Source organism: Empidonax traillii, unplaced genomic scaffold, assembly GCF_003031625.1.
Source record: "Empidonax traillii isolate 1590-97213 ecotype Southwest subspecies unplaced genomic scaffold, ASM303162v1 scaffold995:size214516, whole genome shotgun sequence".
Lineage (NCBI taxonomy): Eukaryota > Metazoa > Chordata > Aves > Passeriformes > Tyrannidae > Empidonax > Empidonax traillii.
This window is the reverse complement of record NW_020956188.1, coordinates 164,789-169,848: the sequence shown is the minus strand read 5'-3', so window position 1 is coordinate 169,848 and position 5,060 is coordinate 164,789. Positions and strand designations below refer to the sequence as shown.

General features: G+C 40.8%; 1 long non-coding RNA gene across 1 annotated transcript; it reads right to left on the bottom strand.

Annotated features, from left to right (window-relative positions):
- Positions 1-962: 962 nt before the first annotated feature.
- Positions 963-4,446, bottom strand: LOC114068029. Its single transcript, XR_003573504.1, has 5 exons — positions 4,097-4,446; positions 3,500-3,561; positions 2,082-2,151; positions 1,908-1,973; positions 963-1,141 (listed from the first exon to the last, which is right to left on the bottom strand). It is a non-coding gene; the product is annotated as an uncharacterized LOC114068029 (long non-coding RNA).
- Between the last annotated feature and the right edge of the window lie 614 nt (positions 4,447-5,060).

Here is a 5,060-nt window from a genome sequence, read left to right as displayed (position 1 = left end):
AAGCAGAAAATGGAAGTATTTTTTACTCAAAAGTAGTAATATTGTGGTAGCAACAGTCAAAGGGAAAAAAAAAGGTAATGTAATTTCACAGCAGACCTATATTACCCATATTTTTCTGGGGAAATAAATAGGCTTCTTTTTCATCTTCTAATTAATATAGACAAATGACACAAAATGAGCCTTGAAAATCAGAATCAAACTGGCTGTAGAGACAGTATATGGGAGATCTAGTTTCTCTTGCTGATTTATGGACTCATTTGCAAAATCTATAACATATGTTGACTTCTAACATTTATTGATTGTTTTATCTTTTTATGTTCAGTTGATACTTCTGAATCAGCACCACTGCAAAGGTAAATCAAAATCACAGAATGGCTTGGGTTGGAAGAGACCTTAAAGCTCACCAAGTTCCACCCTCTGCCATGGGCAAAGACATCTTCCACTATCCCAGGTTGCTCCAATCCCTGCCCAGCCTGGCTTTGGACACTTCCAGGGATGAGGCAAATACCACCCTTGTATATGTGTCACTGTCTTGTACCTGGAGACCTTTACTAAGAGTTGGAGACTCATGTTCTAGCAAAGGCTAAGAAGTCAATGCCACCCTCAGCTGCTGTCCCGGGAAATTCCAATAACCACCAGGTCCTGGAATATCTTCTTCAGACCAGTGTGGGTTAGATGGGTGAACGAACTAAATTTAACATAATTGATGGGCAGAAGAGATGCATGAAATAATCGTGGAATAGACAAAACCATCAGCTTCCCCTTCCATCTCCCTGATAGTCTGATAGTCCAGACACCTAGATCCTCCGAGCTGCAAGTCCTCTCCCCATCCAGTCGATGTCCCGAGGCAGCCACTGTGTTAGACACATCTCCCACTGCAAATGCATAATTTTCTCATCTGGGTCATATGAATAATAACAGAGACAGGTTTTTTTTTTTTTTTTGTATTTGATGTTGCTTTCAATCTGGTGTTATTTCAGCATTAAATGGCTGAATTCACTGGCATCCACCGAGCTTTGTAACTCCTTGCAAACCAAACCATATGTCAGGGCTCTGCTGTAGCAAATTGAAGAGTCTGCCATTTGGCTTGGAGATTTTTGCTTCCTCTTGGTTCAGACTTGACCAGTAGTTCCTATAAATCCTGTGAAATAGAAGAAAATTCCCTTCTCAATTCAATCCCACAAAATTATTTGACTTCTCTTTTTGTAAAATTTTCTTCCACAAATGACAAATTTACTACATTTTTATTCCTTCAATTAGGAGGAAGGGGTATCCTCAGCTTCTTTTAGCTTGTCCTGAATTATTCATGACAAAGAAAGAAAACCTGTTAAAACAGAAAAGAGCAGGCTCTAAAGAATAAGAAAGTTGTCAACACTTTGGCCTTCACTAGCTCAGGGCAAGAGCTGATGCATCACACTTTCATGGAAATGAAGATGTTAATGAAGAAACAGGGTAGGGAGTGAGAAAGAGAAGCAAAGAGTGTGGTTTGTGGGCCTTTATTTTGTAAATATTTGGACTCCTGCAAATTTGTTAATTGAGGCAATTGATTTTTGCCTGAAAATGGTAGCAATGTCTAATTCATTAAAGCCTAAAATAACATCCTTTGGGCTAAACGGGGTCATTTCATTTGTAACCTTTTAGTGATGTATTAACAATTTGGAAGCGTTTTGGTGCATATCTTAAAAAGTACCACATTAACAGGAACGGGCCTGGAGAAAGAAAGAAAAAAAAAAATGAAGAAGTTACACACACACACACACACACAGAGTACACATGGCCTCCAGCCCCTGTCCTTCCTCTTCTGCAGCATTCTAAGGTTCTGTGTTTAATATTGCCAAGCCTACTTGAGTGATAAATGCAACTGTATAAAAATTACTTATTACAAGCTGTCATGTTGCCTCACTCACATGGCAGGGCTGCAGGCACTGTACATAAAGCTCGAATCTCCACCTTGACAGCATCGGCAGCGCCGGCTTTAAAATAAAATGCTTTCAGTCATGAATACAAAACATAATTTACCTTTTCATAATACTTCAGTTTGGAAACACTTTGGAAAGCTCATGTTACCGTCAAACCTTTACCTGAGCTGTGCCAGCACCCAGTTAATTCCGAGTTGTCAATTTACCTCAGCGCTGCTTTCCATCACTCAGCCTTTGAAGAAACATTAAGCTGTTCAAATTGCCATCCCCTTAATTTTTTTCTTTTTTTTTTTTTTTTTTTTTTAAAGTTATATTTATCCTCAGTTCTTTGGCGGTGAGTAGCTGACACAATAGGATTATTCCAAGCATTAAATTACAATTTGGGAGAGTGCCTGCTTGCTATGTTTCTTTTTCAGAACCCTCCTGACTTGCTGTGTGTTCACGGAGTCAAAAATTATTCCTGACTCCCGTTCCCTGCTTTGCCCCCACACCTTTTCCATAGAGTCCGGTTACACAATTCCCCTTGAATTGCTCCTCCCTTCCAACGTCTGGCCGAGATCAGGGGTTTAATTCCTTGCTGTGGTAACCCAGCCACCCCTTTTCTCCTGCATTAATACCGTACTGATGCTTAAACATAAAAGCTCAGTGTAAGATGTGAATGTCAGCGAGATGGAAATTGGAAGTGAAGGTTCCAGGGAGCCTGGCCGGGTAACAAGTGATGCGTTGTGACTGTTTTTATAGTTGGTCATGATGCATACAGTATGTGAAGTTCCCATCTGTACTGGTGTCTGCCCACCAGCCACCCTGCCACATTCGCAAAAGTGGCTCCAGCACCGAGCGCAATAGGAACAGAACTGCAGATGCCTCCCTTTAGCCCAAATTCCTTTTGACAATGTTCACATCCAGTTAGGGCCCAAAGTGCTTGTACTTGTCAGGAGGGATAAGGAGTGAGGAAAGTAGTCCCTTTTCAAAAGCGAAACAGAATCGCCACAGGAAATATTTTCTCTTCTTCTCCCCCTCCTTTCCCTCTTCAGCTGCCCCTGCCTTTGCAACTCCCTGTCCTCCCCTCCCTCCTCCACAGATGCAATGTCCAAAAAAAGAAAAGGAAAAAAAAGAGAAAAAAATAATTAGATTGGCATCTCTGATATAGCTCTACAGCAATTGTCTTCTTTTTTTTTTTTTTTTTCTCCAGCATTTGGTGGAGAAAGGGAATACAACTGGGAGAGAGGCAGGGAGGGAAGATTTTGGATTTGACAAGGCTGACTACTACAGCCCATAGGAGACATATCGTGCCCACGAGCTCTGGGATTCAGCTACAGGGGGATTTGCTGTCCCTTGTGGGTTGCTTTGCTGGGTGACAGGAATGGGTGCATTTCCTATGCTATTTGAAGCTGTTCTGATTCCACCCATACAGATATCACTTGGCTAGAAACAAAATCCATTTCCTTTTGTATTCTTACCCTTTCTTTTTTTTCTTTCTCTTGATTTTAATTTATTTATGGATCATTTAATGAATAAAGGCTATGACACTTGTGTTCACGACACAGAGTCAGAACTCAAAGGTTTCCTGGTTCTCACACCTTATGACAGGTCTGTGATTCTCAGCTTGCTCTGAGCACAGCCCTGTGACTCAGTTCCACACCTGTAAAAGAGCAGAATAATACACAACTGATTCAGTAGAGGGCTCTGAAAGATGGGATCCTCAGCCTTTACTGGGAGGATTTCTGGTGATTGGTGCATTAGTCAGCACAGCAGGTTTCACAATCATGGAATGGTTTGGATTGCAGGGGACATTAAAGCTCACCCAGTTCCACCCCTGCTGTGGTTCCACCATCCCAGGTTTCTCCATGCCCTGTCTAACCTGGCCTTGAACACTTACAGGGATGGGGCAGCCACAGCTTCTCTGGGCAACTTGTGCCAGGGCCTCATCACCCTCACAGCCAAAAATTTCTTCCAAATATCTAAGTCTATTCCGTTTCAGTGTGAGACCATTCCCCCTTGTCCTGTCACTTTACGCCCTTGTCCAAAGTCCCTCTCTAGCTCTCTTGGAGACCCTTTAGGTACTGGAAGGCTTTAAGATATTAGTAAGAGTTTATAATCAAACCAGTGTTGACAGCTGTGACACTTCCATAGTACTCATCCTGCAAAGTTCCCTCACCCCAACCCAGTCCTCTCACCTGAGCATACCTAATGTAAAAGGATCTCCACCCAGTAAGTCCAGATAACTCGCAGAGATCCTTTCCAACCTATTCCTACTTTAGTAGAAAAATTAACCCCGATGATACAAGGAAATTTCCTGTTCACATTGGAGTGAAGATGATTTGACAAACCTAGGTTCTTAGTCTAGTACCCATATAAATGATCTTTGAATTTAAAAAAAAATCTTCTTTGAATTTGGTACACAAGTGCACCTGACATGTCGTTCAGCTATCTCCTTTTATATTTTAAAACCAATAGGAATTCAATAGTAATAAGTACTATATATAAAAAATATGTGTTATATATGTAGTATTAGGTATATACTGTATCATATATAATATATATATCATCTAAAAGAATATAAGTTCAATAGGAATTAAGTTTAAATAAGGAGATCCCTTTTAGAATTATCCATATATGACTAAACACATTAGTAAATTTGAATTTTTTTCCATAGCTGGTTTTCAGCAGGTATAGAAATGTAGTGAAATTTAGGCATCCAAGCACCTTTAATATTTTCACACTACAGAAATAATATTTTCAGTTTTGGCAGGCATAGTCAGCAGACTGGCTGAGCTGAGATTAAAACAGCAACAAAGCCAAGACCATTCAGGTTTCAATTCTGGATTATTGTAACACCTTAAAAAAAAAAATCCCTTGTAAAGGAATCTTGGGTTGAATTCCAGTCATTTGGCTGAGGTGATGGTCACTTCCCTGTTATTTTACACCTTGTCCTGGGTAGCTGCAGTGCAGCCTCTGGAATCTCTGGCATGTGGGACAGCAAAGAACAGGTTTATGGGCACTGCATGTTCTGAAAAAGCATTCAAGCAAAATAGGCTCAGCTCCACTTTCTGCTGGTTCCTGAAAATTTGGTTGTGTTTTCACGGCTCTTTGGGAAGAATTGCAGTGTTGCAGAAGATGGCTGAGGGGTTACATCCAGGC